General features: G+C 43.8%; 1 protein-coding gene across 2 annotated transcripts in view; it reads left to right on the top strand.

Annotated features, from left to right (window-relative positions):
• The window catches only part of CCDC69 (coiled-coil domain containing 69), a 134,542-nt gene that overhangs the window by 81,653 nt on the left and 34,730 nt on the right, over positions 1-18,159 (top strand). The window lies entirely within an intron of this gene.

Here is an 18,159-nt window from a genome sequence, read left to right as displayed (position 1 = left end):
ATGCTGCTTAACTCAGGATCCTGAAGGTTCACTGGATTCTGGTCAGAATTCAGGAAACGGGTACTGTAAGAGAGTCCAGAGTACTTATTCTTTTATTTTATTTTTTCCCCGATGAATCTGTACTATTGGACCTCCTCACATGAAATATCTATTGCCACTACTGAACAGTTCCTCTCAGACTTCAGATCAAGCCCAATTTGCCTTATGAACTCCTCTGATCTCCCCTCACAGAGCTTCCATTCAGCTCGCCCCTTAACATTTAGTGTCAAGATCGCAGACATACTAAAGCTCTGCCTGGTACTAGAACATTTAACATAGAACATACACAGACATCAAACGCCACAGTATACTAAGAGAGCATCAGATCTCAGTATAATTAGCAAGCAAATAAAAACACACAAAACCAGAAAGCTCTCATCTTACCAACCTTGGAAGTCCGTTTATACTCTTAGAACAATTTAGAGTTTTCAAACATTGTTTTCCTTGATTTTCGGACATTTCACTGTGGGGCTAAAAGTGACTCTCTCAATGTGTGTGCCTCGCAGTGATTGCTAGTTTCCTTCTTTTTTTCCAGCGTTCCCCCCAGTGCTCATGCTAGCCTTCCCAGACTGCCGATGAGCATTCCACCACCTAAAACTGCAGCACTGCTTAACAAGGCAGTACACTTCAGACAGCAAGATGGCTGTCTGCAAAAGTGACGTCTCACAAAGTCTGCATACCATTTTCCTTAGGTGTCAGTTTTATTTCTTCATTAACTGCCTGATTATACTTTTCGACTTGATTTTCACTCTTGTACAAAAATTCAAATTTCACTACTCGATTTAGGCCATCATTTTGACTTCAAAAGTCTTTTTGAAAGACCGCCAAAGCTGTTGCAGCCACCAGACCGCCAGTGCTGGTGGTCGAGTCATTGGAGGACTTCCGCTCATTTATGGGCAGAAGTCCAACTCCGAAGAGGCGGTGACATCGCCAGCATCCCCACAGCTGCAAGACTCCATCCGCCGTATTACGAGCCATAATATGGCTTGGCGGAGTCTTGCTGGTGTGGTGGTGCTGGAGATACAAGACCGCCAGATCCCATCCCTTCCCAGACGACCTCCCTGACGGAGAAGGTAAGTGATCGTCCGAAAGGGGGGATGGGGGTGTAGTTCTGGGTGCATGTGTTTGGTGTGTGCGTGTATGTGTGGGAATGGGGGTGTATGAGTGCGTGTCTGTGAGCTAGTGAATGGCGGTGTCTGCATGTATGCAAGTGTGTGGGGGGTCTGTGTGAATGTGTGCATATACCGTGAGGTGGGTATGTGAATGCGTGTGTGAAGGGGTGGGGAGGTGCTTGTAAATTTGTGCATGGGTAGGGGTGTGTGCATGTGTGTTGACGTGTGGGGGTGCGTGTGGCGGCGACAGGCGGAAAGCCTGGCGGATTGCAGGCTTGTAATCCGGCTGTCAGGTTGAGGCCTGCCGCTAGGATGGAGGTGCTCACCAACGGTGCGCCGGTGTGACTGCACTGGAGGGCCAGGCGGCGTTGTGGAGGTTTGGCTTCTGCCAAACCCCACAACTTGTGATGTGGCGGTCTTTACCACCGGGTCCGCGGTGTTAAGACCACCACAGCGAGGCTTGGGGTCTGATGACCACCAGCCTCGTAATTAGGGCCTTTGTCTCTTCCACCAGGTGGGAACTGTAGGTGAAGACTGATCACCAGTTCTTGGGGATCATCAGCAGGCCAATAGGGTGCAAAGGAAAATTACTTCCCCAACCTCTGAGGATAGTGAGGACATCTTGGGGCAGCCACCATGCAATGCAATGCACAAAAGGTGTTGGATGAAAGATCTAGGTTAACCACTCCACTATGCTTGAGGAACACCCCATCTCAGAGATCCTGCAGTAAGGGGGGAGCCATAGCCATATTGACCTCTTGTGAAGTGTGAGTTTGAACGTTTCTGTGTAGACCTTTGTATTTGCTAATCTCTTGGGCTTATCAAATAGCTTCTGAGGTTCACATATTTGAAAAAAATCCCCCTAAAAATAATCTAATACTCACTTGTGAAAAACATGTATCCTCACTGGAATCCAAAATTTGTCCGACCTCAAAGATTCCTTATGAAGCCCATTTCATCATTCCCGGGGCTCTTATGGGAATACAGGATTTTTCAAAATGGAGTGGCATCCTAGTCCTGTTAAATGTAATTTCTTGAGCCATTCACCATATCCTTGACAATACGCTTGCAGGGTTTGGAATCTCACTTCCTTAAAGTACTTTGAATCTTTAAAGTTTGAATTCTGCCTAGTAAGCCCATGCGTGACCCTCTCACACTCGGGTGTGGCTAAGTCCAGCATTTATAAGTTAGTGATAGGTGGGTGTTGGTAGCATTCCAATTCTTATTCTTTCTGTGTAGCTCACTGCATTGGCTGCCGGAAGCAGTACAGTCTTTTCAGCAATAGCTATGGGGACAGGCTTAAGTGGTGGCACTAGTCTTTGGCAGTGGCTGCCCTCCGGGTATGGCTTCAGACTGACACAATGTTTGCAGCTTCCAAGCCGCATCTTCTTTGTGGTGTCTGGTAACAGTTGTAGGTTCCAGCCGCCGGATTGACATCTTCCCATTTTGACAGTGATTTGCTTTGCTCTTCCTTGTCATTGGTGGCTGCACCAGTCACTTAGCCCAAGCAGGGTGCCTGGCAACACAGAATTCTATACTTTGGTCCTGGCTTATTTACTGCTCTTGAAGATCTGAACAAAGGGAATGGGGGACCTGTTCATGGCACAAGTGGAGAGCTCTCTCAGGATAGTCATCTTCCTATGGGTACTCCTCACTGTGGGAATTCTCTTGGCCTCTCCTCTTGGACAGTGTCTCCTCCTGCAATACCAGGCATACTCCTTCTGTCTTTCAGCAGGGAAGCAGGCTTCTTAGCTCATAAAGCAGCTCTTCATCTATTCCTGCAGAAAGTGTTCTTCTATTGATCTTCCTCACCTCTAGGAGTCTGTCAGTTAAACTCCAGCCCTTTGGGCTGGAACAAATTGGGTTTGTTGGAATTCCACTTTTATACACAATTTCCAGACAGGCGTGTGGATCCACTGTTAAAGACATTAGAACTGTGCTTTGTTGATTCCTTTAAAATGTAATTCACAGGCTGCTTTCCTGGCATCCCTTTTGTGTGAAGTGACATTTTCACAGCTGATAACAGTGGGATAACTCCAAGCAGAATACGCTATGTGATTTGCATGAAGACGAGATGTGGTTCAGTAAGTGAACTGTTGACTGGAAATTTCAGACCGATGTTCTGATTCCGGTGTTCAACAATCTGCCGATGTTGTATAATCCTCTTGGGACAAAGCTCCTCTGTCCAAAAAGGATCACATAAATACCCCACTTTGTTTTTATGGGTTGTTTCCCAAATAAAGTCTATTGTATAGTATAGGGTTTGTGGACAACATATACAAAGACTCGGCAGTAGGGGCGTTGACCCATTGAGTTGCACATTGTATGTAAAAAAAGACTCCTACAAACAAGTTGGCCATTAAAATGTAGTAGTAAAATGTCAATACTCACAACAGGGCCACAATGTAGTGTGAAATCTTTGTACCTGGCTGTCATCAGCTTTAAACTTTCACACTTTGAACAACTACAACTGCAGTACAGCCTTCATCCTTCGTATTTACCCAATGGCAATGCTCCTGAAGAACTTATAAGCAGCCTCTTGTTAACAAAGTCTACATGGAATTTCTAAATTCTGCCCTGTCCCCATCCTTAGCACTTCAGTCATTCCTGAGATCAGACTTGACGGCCGGCATCGAAGTCTCCAACAAGCCTTTTTGTGAGAAAATTGAGCACATGCTTGATGGGAGACATCATCATCCACCACCAGACAGAGAAGATTTCCATTGGTGCTGGTGCAGTTGTGTTCAAGAAATGTAGACTTGCTTTGAGGACACCCCCAAACTGGATCCCTCCTTGGGATCCCTGCCTAAAAAAGGCACTCATCAGAAAGGCCACTAGCCCTCCACCTCCCCCACCATCCAGACCTCTACCACCAACAGCAGCTTCAACCCCTCTTCCCTGCTCCCCTAAGGAGCCATCATAGTCCTTTTTGGACACAGGCAGCCCTATTCTGTAATTCCCTGCAGATGGCATTGATGCTCCCCTCTACCCACACCCCGCTGATGACCCTTGGAAGGCCTATCATGCAGAGCCCGCAGGGGACCTAGACCTTGACCCAGATAACATCACTGCACACCATGGGATTATCCAACCACAGCAGCCTACCACAAAGTTTACATTCACACTACACCGGAGGATGAAGGTTTCCTCAAGGACTTTCCAGGATGGATCATTAACTGCTAAATGGGATCCTAGGGCTGCCCTGGAAACATTCAAGGAGATGGTAAAGTCCTGGTTTTCTAACCAGGATTGAGATCAATTACAAACCTTTTCCCTTTGACCCCTTGTACATCAGAAGCCATGCCCCTCAGATTCTCCAGGGGTTGCCACTGCTTGCAAGTTACTAGCAGCACAGGCCACAATGTAGTGCATCCTATTTAGTTTTAATGGGAATCAGGAGTTTAGCTTAGCCTTCTGGCTTGAAGGCCTGTGCCCCCATCACGTAGTGACTTTTAACCTACTTAACTTGCTCTGTTTTGGTGCATTTATTTAATTTCTTCTTCCAAGATGGCTGCTATGTTTACAGTTAGGAAGATGTTTTGCTCTAGGAAGGTGTCACTATCAGTGTCAAAGACAAGTGATATACGTAGGTATTCACATCATGTCCCTTTATTACTTACGTGTGACTTTAACATAATGTACTTTTGGAGAGAATTGTTTATGTAATTGCCACCCCAAGCATGCCTTCTTATCTATTGTTTGGGAACATACCTGCGTCATGGGTCCTACAAGATCGGTATAAATACATCTCACGCAGACAAGGTTATTTGAGGGATTCCTACCAGATGCCATCAATGCTATCTATAGTACATGTCACCTTGATGCAGACCCAGCTTAGTGTCCCCACGGAGTCTGATCTAGAGACCTCATTCCGTAAGGTAACGAGGTAACGAGGGTTGGGGGCTATTCTCATGGACATGGTACTGGCAGATTAGGTTTAACACACCTTGCTCTCTTTAGGTTAGAGATTAGGTTCATCATGCTAGAGTGTTAGGGCCTATTTTACATCTCATGTTATTGCAAGATGATGGGGTCCTTATATTCACGACTCATGTTTTTACACTTCTCTTTCATGCCTTATTCGTTATCCTATCCTAATCATTGGAGCTCCTACATTTTACAGTAGATTGCAGTCTTGTTAATAAAACGTATTGAAAACTTTACTGCAACTCTCTCATTGCCTATGTGTTACTGAGACTTGTTGCTCAAGAAAAGTGCAATCTCCGTTTAACCACGACCTCCCTGAGATATCGCACTCTTGAACCCATGCGTAAAGCCTGCCAGAAATCTCATTCTACTGTTTGGGTTTTTGGTGAGCTACTGCTTGTGAGCTGGAGGGTTGGGCCGACAGTTGCGACTAGTTGTAGGAATGGATTAGTCGCCTACAAACAAAATTGCTGTCATCCCTAAACCAGCATTCTTGCTTAGAGCAAGAGTCCAACTACAACAAGTCAAGCCAATCCTCCAGATAAGGAATACAAGCACACTCATGCTGTAGGAAAGAGGCTCCATCCCTCCCTCTTCAGCAAAGGAATAGGTGGAAAGACAAAGTGGCAGAGGGGAAGCTCATTTCTAATGCGTCTCTGTTGTGCCCTTGATGCTGCCAACACCTCACAAGCTGCTCAAATGGCCAACACTGAGGTGCAGCTCGAATGGATCAAAAGCTACTAAAAAGGCAGTGACGTGTTACCATGCAGTGGAAGGACCTTGGCAAAGGTTGACTGGTCCCCCTTTTGTTGCCAGTTGCTGTATTTAGGTGTTAAACTGTTATTAAGGAGATTAAATATTTGCCCTGACAGTGTTAAACTGTGTAAAGTTGACAAAAGAGTAAGTCTATCACAAAATAAAACGCCCTGCATAATTTGGCTTTTTGCCACATAATTTAACCAACCCTGCTGCATAACATGGTCCGCCTCTGCCACATAATTCCAGTAACCCTTATAAATTAGGAAAGACTTTCCTATAGTGGCCACAAGATGGCAATGGTCATCCTATATCCCACATGTTGCTGTGTGCAGGCTGTATTTCACTCCTTCTGTTATTGTGTGCCCATTTCATTCATGCACAGTATTCTGACCCCAGTTTATGTAAACTGATGTTTCAACAGGTGTAGCCCCAAAACAGCATGGATAATGGGTATGGTCCTGCCGTGGTTACGAGTCCTGATTTGCAGATGGTGCTCCCGGTAGAGTGGCTCCATCTGGGTGGCTGGTACGAAATGGGGTCCTGGAATTGCTTTAAGAATTTAAAAAAACTGTTTGGCTTTACTTTTGTTGAGAGAGTATTTATATGACTTACTTGCCAATCCTTGTAGTGTAACTAGTCTCTTACCTCTGTCCTGGGTTAGTATTACAGTATGCTATTTTTAGACTTAGAATGAGACTAAGGGTTTTCCTTAGCTTAATTGTATTGGCAATGTGTTTTTTTTTTTAACAATCTCGATCAGTTCGTATTAAGACTGCATCGAATCCCGGTTTCAGCTGGAAACGCTCATTTGAGAAAAGGATAGACAACATTGAAAAAATAAAAGAAAAACAAACATAAAAGCGCTCTATTAAGTATTGGGATTTGGTGACTCACTGGAAATAACGAGTAATGCTCATGTCACAACCTGGAACAAACATCCTAGGCTCTAAACACACACATAGGCGTGCCCGGTATCCCTGTTAGCTCGACGCAACACCCAGCTCCCCTCGAATCCTATCACATTGTAAGCCTGTGAAACAGCATACCGTTGATTCAAACGTATGCCACCAGGCTTAACAGGAGCTTGTTGAGTGAATAACCTCAAAAGGAGCTGCTATTTGATCTGAGATGTATTTTGGTACTAAAACAGTGCAAATAAGTACATGACAAATGTCACTGACATCAGTCCCCTTAACAGTCACTTTAACAGGCTTAATGCAGAGTCCGAGCCAAACAAAAAAAAACAGCCTACACTAAAGGTTAGTGAGAAGCTGCCCATGTGAGACAGTGTGGAGAACAGAACCATTATCATTACAGTTCCAGAGTTCGATCTCTTTGATGTCTGTGGAAAACGGCCAAACACACTAAATTCAAAGTGAAAACATGGTCTGTATGATTAGAAAAGCACGTGAGCTTCTATGAAATGGGTTGGTAGCGAACTTGGTGAAAACAGGATCAGTCAACGTAGGTTTATCGGTGCTGGGTACTCCCAAAATCTTACATCCCAAAGGATACCTAAATGATATCCCCATGGGTGTTAGATCTCAATTTCATGAGGCAATGTGTCCCATGTTAAGGTGCAAAACAATATATCAAAAATGCAGTCACATATTGAAAGACAGACTTAATAAGTGAGTTTGAGGACAGAATTTAAATTTACAAAAATTTATTACAAAAAATCAAAAGGTTCAGTACAGCTTAATCAAAGTGCAAATGCATAAAGCCTTGCAAAGAAGACGCTCAATAATAGAGAAATACAGAATACTAGGGAAAATCAAAAGTATTCCAAGTCACAAAGGAGCAGCAAAATTGGTAAGAAATTGGACATCGTCCCTAGATTGGAAAGTCTTCTGGCTCACCCCCAATTTTGAGGGTTTATATATGAAATCCTCTCATAGACTAATATTTAAGGTGCAGATTCATCATTTTGTGAGCAAAAGAATTACAATTCCAGCAAATCAGAGCTTTGAAATGTAGAAAATCATACAGCCTTACCACCTAAGCACTATTTACTACATGAATATTGATACAGCCACCACTATGCTTTTGTCATCCATAGATTTCAGAACTATTGTGAATAAATGCAATAAAGCGAGCAGGTAGAAAAAACCGTGAATGGAAGTTACATCACTGAGCCCATGCTAGATAGTCTTCTTCGAGAACAGCGCTATTCAAAATAAACAAACTGTGCAATTACGGAAACCATATTTCAACTTAACAGAAAAATAGCAGAGATTAGTATTTGCTCTTACGACTGTAGAGAGGGGCAGGAACGATTAAACACAATGACATTCCTATACATTCAGAGTATAATCCACTTATTTATAGTTACAAAATCTTTATCACATCTGTTTCACTCCACCTCATTTTGTATTTGTCGAAAGAAGTAAACAGATCCTCTTTTTCTCAAGATTTGAAGACAATCCTGGTAATGTAATTACTCATTATAGCTATTCCTTCCTTATAATTATAGGTGTTAAGAAGCAGGTCAAGGAGATGAAATTGTTTCCCTATTCTATTTCATGGGGCCTCCTTTGGTTGGGGGCAATGGACAAATTAGAGAATGTCATAGCTAAGAATTTAACGCTTAACAATAAGACCTCTGCCCTGTACTCTTTTAGGGCTACAGAGTCTCACTGTTAGTTGAGGAATGCTATCATAGCTCTCGTTTACTCTTTGTACAGTCTGAGAAGTATTTTCAAGCTTGCATTAGTATGTATTTCAAAGGGTTATCTTCATGCCCAGGAAAGTATATGGATTTATAATTTAATTCAGTGTAAAAGAAAATGGATAGGGTTGCAGACATACCATTCCTTGTTGCATGTGTGTCAGCAACTGCAACAAGTCTGTTGAGCTGTATAAAGGACCATGCTTTGAGTAGAATGTGTTTAGGAAACTTTGATATAGAAGGTTTAACACAAGTGATGAGTGAAATTTTATTTAGTATATGCAATTGATGTCATTACTTAAAATGAGGACTTTTCTCTCCGTGACCTTCTTACATCTTTGCTACTGCATTTGACATCATAAGACTCGTATTCCAAACTCCGTTATAACTCTTTCGTTGAAGACCCAGTACATAGCTTATTGCAAGAAGCATTGGTTATTCTGGTTTTGAAGGAACCTGTTGATCCTAAGATCTTGAGCAACTTTCGAGATGAACCTCTCTTTCCCTTTCCTTCTGCGATTCTGGAAACTAAATTGAATATTCAGTTATCTGTAATTATAGTAGAGCACACCATACTTGATCAACCTTAAATATGGCTCCATCCTATACAGGGACTGAGTTGGTTCTTATTGCAGTATACTATGATATGGGGAGCTTCTTAGATAAAGGAGAGCGTGCTGCACTAATTGTTTCACTTCTGAGTGCTGTATTTTACTGTTTGTCTGTCCGCTGTTCTCCATCACTTGTACTCACTGGGTATCCATAACCCTACACTTGCCTGGCTTTTGTTTTTATGGCACACCCCACTCAAAGAGTTTTTCTTTCTTCTTTCAGAAATCTTTTTTATGTAGTGTGCCTAATAGGTCTTTCCTGAGCCCCCTCTTTTTAATTTTGGTTTACCTTTTTGATTGGTCTTGTTCACGGATTTGGCTTTTCATTGATATCCTATGCACATCATTATTTCTTTTGCTGACCTGACTTACATATTCCCTGATGATGCTCACACTTGTCTTTCTGATGTCATAGCTTGGATGAAGCCCTTAAACCGAGTAGGATAAGACAGAAATACTGCTATTTGGCAGTACTTCCAAAATCTGCTCCATACACTGGTGTCCTCCAGAGTTGGGATTAGCATTGTTAGCCTCATTTTTAAGTATCACCTGCACAGGGCTTGTGCTGTGCTTGCAAAGTCTTTTGCATTTGGAAAACAAAATCTTCAAGGGGATTTAGAACCTGCCCAGTACTTACCTGAACTTACCATTAGTTAATTCCAATGTGTCTCTAATTTGCTTGCTTCCCATTGGCCAGCACATTGTCTGCTACCTACTACCTGTCCATCCTGCTTTGCTTTTGCCGTACATTCCAGTGCGTGGAGCTTGGGCCAAGTACACCTTCCAGTCACAGGCTACGGGCCATTGTCCTTCCCCTCGCTACTACTCTGAAGGTATTTTTTTTCTTTTCTTTTCATTTCCTATCACACTCTCCATACAAGAGCATTTTTATGTGCACTCCTGATGTTCATCTCTCCACAGTCCCTCTCCTAACCCCCCCACCTTCTACCCACCATTCCTTCTTCGTTTTTGCTTTCTCCACATGTCCCTTTCCCAAATCTAGTCTGTTTCTCTATCGGGCTGTGTTTGCACTCCGTTTCCTGTTACTCTGGACACCCAAACTCTCATCTGCTAATTTTCCCAATTGTTTGTCATTGGACATTCCTTTCTCACTTGGATTTTCGTTCCTCTTTTTCTCTGGGTGTAACATCGCCTCCTTGAATCGAGACACTCATTCCCAGTCGCAACTGTCCATTATGCCACCAACTACCTCTGTTTTAATTGAAGTCCTCATTGGTGTCACTTTACCCGTGTCTCTTTCTAACTCTGATAGGCAAGCACTCTTTCAAAGTCTCTAAGTCCTCTGCTTATCCTTTCCCACTTGGCGTCTCTCTTTCTCCTTATTTAGGCACCCTTACTCAACTCAGCACTGCTTTGTATATCAAATCCAATGCTCTGGACTTTATTCTGAAGCCAGTCAACCCTCTTCTGTGTTGGGTTCTTTTTAAGAAATCTGTACAACTTTGCACACTTTTTGGATCTCATGGCTTTTTTTCAATAGACATAACTTGCTCTCTGTAGCAGAATAATGTAGTAATTTGATTACTTCACACCTCCTGTATAGATGTGAATCACCATAGCTAAAGGAGAATCTAAATTAGCCCTTTTTACTTTAGTCTTAGGTGTGATGGCCAAAAGACAATGTTTTAAACAGTTGATTTGCGGATCTAATTTCTTGTACAAGCTTACCAACTAAAGTCCAGTTTTAGTTTTTAGGCATCTCTCGGTTTTATTTGTATCTTACTAAATAGGGAAAAATATGGTTTAATCTTAACACATTTGGGTGGTTGGGAATAATGGCCCACTCGCTATTAAGTCGTGACTGCAGTGTGATAGTTTGAGACAAGGGTCTCTAGTATCTGGTGCTCAAGAAGAGGGGAAGGAGCCACTGTTACTTCCTCAGTCGGAAAAGGTCCATACAACCGTTCATTAGCTTCGAGCACACTCCAAATCTATTGGTTGGCAAGCATCACTTTATTTTCTTTGAGGATCAAATCACGATAGCCTTATAGTTCTTCTTTGATTTTGAAGACATTGAACTATGGTTACATTTTGGGAAATCATGTTGCACTTTCGTGGTGGCGTACCGTGTATTTAAGGTGATTCTAAGATGGCACCCATGTTCCACTCCAATGTATTCAGATCGACACGCCACGCTCGCTACTACGGGAGTACTCTCCCAGGTATGTTTGGAATTTGGGTGATTTGTTGTGCTTAGAAATATCTAATTGGGCGTTCTTTACTCAAGAGAGTGAGGATTGTGTATACTTTTATGTGGTGAGTCTCTTACCAATAATTAAAGAGGTACAGAACGTCTTTATTTTTACATGGGTAAGATGGCGGTTGTTGAAGTTAAATTCTGGCTTTGTATATGTGTAGCTAGACATGGATGTCTGCACCATAAATGTTTGGATTGGTGGCACAAATTATGTGGACGTGTTGTGTATATGCATGTACTTTAGAAAGTTTATCATAGCATGTTAGTTCCACGCTATAGATTTATTGATGAATGCGACGCAGATTTGGGAGTAATCTACTAGTCATGTAATTCATTATGGGCACCATGTAATGATGATAGCTCATTTAATGAGATTAATTGGGAACTAGAATATGTGGCATGATATGTACCATGAGTTTGCGTCTAAGGAGTGCAAGAAATGACTAAAAATGATTAGTTTGTTATATAGGTGTCCTGGCATTGGCTTTACTTAGCTTCTACAAATTTGGTTAGATGCATGCTGTATATTACAGCAACTATGTAGATACTGTGATAGGATTGTCTGGATATTAATGGTTATACTTGATTTTACTGATCTGTACATGAACATAAATACTTGACCCAAAAACATATGGGTGTCTACTTGCGACATTGACATAAAGTAAGACTTGGATATGGTGGTACTTTACTTTAAATAGATTCGGGTTTTACAAGAATTATGAGACAGTGTATTTCTATGTTGTAGGATACTTATAACAGTGATACACGGAGACGTGTTATGAACACAATACAGAACCATGAGGTATGTAGATACTCACCATTCACAAGACTGATGTATGCTTACACCCACTGGGAGAATGTGAGATGAATGCTCACTTGAGGGAATGATCTTTTTTCATCTGTTTTCACCTGCATTTGTGGACTCACCAATATCATTTTCAGTTTCCTTATAATTTACTATCATACCTATATTTTCTGATGCACAAGTGGCTTGGCTGTGCCTTGGGTGAAGGGATCTCTTCCTCCCTGAATTGATGTACAACCTTTCTGAATTTGGTTCTAGCCCTGAAGAAGTCAGCTACAACTCAAGTAGCTCTGACGAAACATGTGTTGGCATTGGCACTGTGGCAATATAAGAGTATTGATGATTCGACCTACAAAGAAAATATATTGATACTTGTCTACCAGTGGATTTATTTAGAGTGTGCTCAAAGCTGATCAACAATTCTAGGGAAAAATATGGGTTGAATTGGGTTGAATTGACTTGTATTGCATGTGCGAACATGTGTTCACTATCACGCATAGTTCTTAAATAATTCCTTGCAATCTCTTACCAATTATTGTAGAAACTGGATATCGGGGCCGGCGCTAGGCATGTACAGCTGCCAATTTTGGGGATCATCACACTGTTATACTGTTCATAGAATTTCTTTCTGTATCATTTCATAGTATTGTTTTATTTTAATGCCGTGGGCTAACATTAACTACACCATGCCAGTGGGGTTGAAAAATTCTGTTTCTTTTAAGTGCTGCCCAGACAAAAATCACTGGTTGCTGGATTTCGTTGTATGTTTTGCTATTTTTTTTTGCTGAATTTTTTTTTCGTTTGTGTAGCCCTTTTGTGTTCTGACTGCAGTACTTATGCTACCAAACACAGTTTAATAAGCACATACATAATTTTAATTGCATAATTGCATAATTTTAATTACAAGCAAACACAAGGTCAAATAAACACAAGGAGACATTTGAAATATAACCCAAACATTAAAACGAGTATCGTAGAGTTCGAATAACGTTCTGTTATTGTGTTCTGTTGCACAGTAGTTGCTCATTATACTGTTCGATCCGAGAAATCACTACTTGCAGCTGCCAAAGAACGAAACCATGGAACCTAGTGAGGCTATTCTGAAAGATCTACAGAAATGATCAACTTTATGGTGGATGCTGCACTATGCAATTTACTATTTGTCACTCAAAATGGAGCCTCTCCTGCCAAGCCCGACAGCTACACCTTCGGGCTTTGAGCCTAGTCTGTGGAGACCCATCCCAAGTAAATCCCTCTTGGAGTAATGCTGACCTACCTTTCGGGGTATTTTCGCAGCGAGACAAAGCAATATGTCTGCACTAGTGTGAAGAGACCCTGGTTTGGAATCTCACTGTAATGTCTTTGGATTTAAGGGAAAATCATCAGTTCTAATTCAGAGAACGGATTTTACACTGTATTCTGTTTTCACTGTTGTTGATTCCACATTTCCCTGGCTGCGCTGTCCACCAATCACCTCCTTCTGACATTCAGTGATCTGTCCTGCCCCGTTAAACCTTTCGCAGGCTGAAACTCACTCCTTGCAGACAGACTATATATGATTAGGAGATTCATTAGGGAACAGGAGAGACCCATAGATACACTGCACTTTTATGGAACACGTGAAATCCTCTAAAACTGTCCTCCATGATGTTTCGAAGCTGTGATCTTGTCTGCCTTGCCCACCTGAACTCAACATTCAGTCAGTGACGGAAACCGCGAGTAACAACATGTTGGCCTTTGAACACATACTGTTTTTTGTGAACTAATCCAAGCTACTAAAAGTGCTCTCTCTGGCCTTCTGAAAATAAATCATTTGGACTTACTCCCAGGTGTCCCACCTGTGCTTGGCACGAGACTACACGCCCTTCATCAGCTGACACTTGAACAGAATAGCCAGTGTGTACTTCCGACCTCGGCCCTGTGGCTCAGTGGCAGTCTGCCTGCCTCAGACCGATGATGTGGCTGAATGTACCCATGCAAGGGGATGCAGAGGAAACCTCTGGCTGCCAAAGAAAGTGATTACAGAACACATAGAGAAATATAAAACTTGTTCTACACTATGACTCCTCTCTCATTCCTGGGGATCTTTATAAACTATGCTGCAGAGTGAGTATTTCACTGCCATTGCTGAAGCCACACAGGCGTTGCTTAATTTGTGAAAAGATAAGTGCCAAGCCCTCATCAGGAGGCCACTGTAGCTTGCACCATCCCTGGCCGCTGCCAGTGACAGTACCAACACAACTCACCATCACACGCCTACAAGTGTGACAATTCAGACTATCCCAGACGCCCAACACAATAAGAATCGCCTGGGCAGGAGGTATTACTCCTTTTTAATGTATTTTCATTTAATAAACAACTGTTGGTGTGCTCACTGCTAAATTAGGCAGAAAGTGCCACCAGGTGGCAGACTGTCATATGTGCCGGTGTTGACAATTAAGTGACAGTGCTGAGCACTGACAAACACCTGCTCAAATTAAGCACTGCACACTCTATCAGGCTTTTCGAGGAGAGAAAGATCGGCACTGAAAAAGATAAATATATTCTCCATTACTCCAGCATTGGTAAACAGTACTCAGTCATGGTGAGCTTTTAAATTCGAAAACAATCGGGGTTGGCTATTTAAGAAACAGGATTGTCCGAAATGTAATCTTTCCATCCTCATCCACCTGTGCTCTGAAACAAATTCTCTTGGTGACCTCCTGCTGTATACAGCACCTTAGAAGACCTCTGAGGACAGTTTATTCAGTGTCCTACAGTCTCTGTCATTTAAGTCACTGCTTACTGGGCATTGCTGGAGGAGGAACGAGTGCAGCAGGTAGCACAGTGACGTCTGAGGCTTTATCGCCAGAGACTAATCATACAACAGAAAGATCATCATGGACCACTGTGAGAAAGTAGCCTCTTTCTAGCCTTGTTACCCCCACCTTTGGCCTGTTTGTGAGTGTATGTCAGGGTGTTTTCACTGTCTCACTGGGATCCTGCTAGCCAGGGCCCAGTGCTCATAGTGAAAACCCTATGTTTTCAGTATGTTTGTTATGTGTCACTGGGACCCTGCTAGTCATGACCCCAGTGCTCATAAGTTTGTGACCTATAGGTATGTGTTCCCTGTGTGATGCCTAACTGTCTCACTGAGGCTCTGCTAACCAGAACCTCAGTGGTTATACTCTCTCTTTACAAATTGTCACTAACAGGCTAGTGACCAATTTTACCAATTTACATTGGCATACTGGAACACCCTTATAATTCCCTAGTATATGGTACTGAGGTACCCAGGGTATTGGGGTTCCAGGAGATCCCTATGGGCTGCAGCATTTCTTTTGCTACCCATAGGGAGCTCTGACAATTCTTACACAGGCCTGCCACTGCAGCCTGAGTGAAATAACGTCCACGTTATTTCACAGCCATTTTACACTGCACTTAAGTAACTTATAAGTCACCTATATGTCTAACCTTTACCTGGTAAAGGTTGGGTGCTAAGTTACTTAGTGTGTGGGCACCCTGGCACTAGCCAAGGTGCCCCCACATTGTTCAGGGCCAATTCCCCGGACTTTGTGAGTGCGGGGACACCATTACACGCGTGCACTACATATAGGTCACTACCTATGTGTAGCTTCACAATGGTAACTCCGAATATGGCCATGTAACATGTCTATGATCATGGAATTGCCCCCTCTATGCCATCCTGGCATTGTTGGCACAATCCCATGATCCCACGGGTCTGTAGCACAGACCCGGGTACTGCCAAACTGCCTTTTCAGGGGTTTCACTGCAGCTGCTGCTGCTGCCAACCCCTCAGACAGGTTTCTGCCCTTCTGGGGTCCAGCCAGGCTTGGCCCAGGAAGGCAGAACAAAGGACTTCCTCAGAGAGAGGGTGTTACACCCTCTTCCTTTGGAAAATGGTGTGAAGGCAGGGGAGGAGTAGCCTCCCCCAGGCTCTGGAAATGCTTTGATGGGCACACATGGTGCCCATTTCTGCATAAGCCAGTCTACACCGGTTCAGGGACCCCTCAGCCCTGCTCTGGCATGAAACTGGACAAAGGAAAGGGGAGTGACCACTCCCCTGACCTGCACCTCCCCTGGGAGGTGCCCAGAGCTCCTCCAGTGTGCTCCAGACCTCTGCCATCTTGGAAACAGAGGTGCTGCTGGCACACTGGACTGCTCTGTGTGGCCAGTGCTAGCAGGTGACGTCAGAGACTCCTTCTGATAGGCTCCTTCAGGTGTTGCTAGCCTATCCTCTCTCCTAAGTAGCCAAACCCTCTTTTCTGGCTATTTAGGGTCTCTGCTTTGGGGAATTCCTTAGATAACGAATGCAAGAGCTCATCAGAGTTCCTCTGCATCTCTCTCTTCACCTTCTGCCAAGGAATCGACTGCTGACCGCGCTGGAAGCCTGCAAAACTGCAACAAAGTAGCGAAGACGACTACTGCAACTCTGTAACGCTGATCCTGCCGCCTTCTCGGCTGCTTTCCTGGTGGTGCATGCTATGGGGGTAGTCTGCCTCCTCTCTGCACTAGAAGCTCCGAAGAAATCTCCCGTGGGTCGACGGAATCGTCCCCCTGCAACCGCAGGCACCAAAGAACTGCATCACCGGTACCCTGGGTCTCCTCTCAGCACGACGAGCGAGGTCCCTTGAATCCAGCAACTCTGTCCAAGTGACTCCCACAGTCCAGTGACTCTTCAGTCCAAGTTTGGTGGAGGTAAGTCCTTGCCTCCCCACGCCAGACTGCATTGCTGGGAACCGCGACTTTTGCAGCTACTCCGGCCTCTGTGCACTTCCGGCAGAAATCCTTTGTGCACAGCCAAGCCTGGGTCCACGGCACTCTAACCTGCATTGCACGACCTCCTGAGTTGTTCTCCGGCGACTCCTTTGTGTAACTTCAGGTGAGCACCGTTTCACTCCTCTTCGTAGTGCCTGTTCCGGCACTTCTGCGGATGCTGCCTGCTTCTGAGAGGGCTCCTCGTCCTGCTGGGCGCCTCCTCTGTCTCCTGACGCAATTGGCGACATCCTGGTCCCTCCTGGGCCACAGCAGCATCCAAAAACCCTAACCGCACGACTTGCAGCTACCAAGGCTTGTTTGTGGTCTTTCTTCAGGAAAACACTTCTGCACGACTCTCCACGGCGTGGGGCATCCATCCTCCAAAGGGAAAGTTTCTAGCCCTTGTCGTTCCTGCAGAATCTTCAGCTTCTACTGTCCAGTAGCAGCTTCTTTGCACCCACAGCTGGCATTTCCTGGGCATCTGCCCATCTCCGACTTGCTTGTGACTTTTGGACTTGGTCCCCTTGTTCCACAGGTCCCCTCGTTTGGAAATCCATCGTTGTTGCATTGCTGATTTGTGTCTTTCCTGCAGAATTCCCCTATCACGACTTCTGTGCTCTTTGGGGAACTTTAGTGCACTTTGCACTCACTTTTCAGGGTCTTGGGGTGGGCTATTTTTCTAACCCTCACTGTTTTCTTACAGTCCCAGCGACCCTCTACAAGGTCACGTAGGTTTGGGGTCCATTCGTGGTTCGCATTCCACTTTTGGAGTATATGGTTTGTGTTGCCCCTATCCCTATGTGTCCCCATTGCATCCTATTGTAACTATACATTGTTTGCACTGTTTTCTAATACTATACTGCATATTTTTGGTATTGTGTACATATATCTTGTGTATATTTGCTATCCTCATACTGAGGGTACTCACTGAGATACTTTTGGCATATTGTCATAAAAATAAAGTACCTTTATTTTTAGTATATCTGTGTATTGTGTTTTCTTATGATATGGTGCATATGACACTATTGGTACTGTAGGAGCTTCACTCGTCTCCTAGTTCAGCCTAAGCTGCTCTGCTAAGCTACCATTATCTATCAGCCTAAGCTGCTGGACACCCTATACACTAATAAGGGATAATTGGGCCTGGTGCAAGGTGTAAGTACCCCTTGGTACTCACTACAAGCCAGTCCAGCCTCCTACAACCACCATTAGATCATCCCGTAGCAGAAAACTGTGCTTTGGGGATAGTCGATGACAAGAGG

This window comes from Pleurodeles waltl, chromosome 7 (assembly GCF_031143425.1).
Source record: "Pleurodeles waltl isolate 20211129_DDA chromosome 7, aPleWal1.hap1.20221129, whole genome shotgun sequence".
NCBI classification, from domain to species: domain Eukaryota; kingdom Metazoa; phylum Chordata; class Amphibia; order Caudata; family Salamandridae; genus Pleurodeles; species Pleurodeles waltl.
Note: the sequence above shows the minus strand (reverse complement) of the source record. Positions and strands in the feature narration are given on the sequence as shown.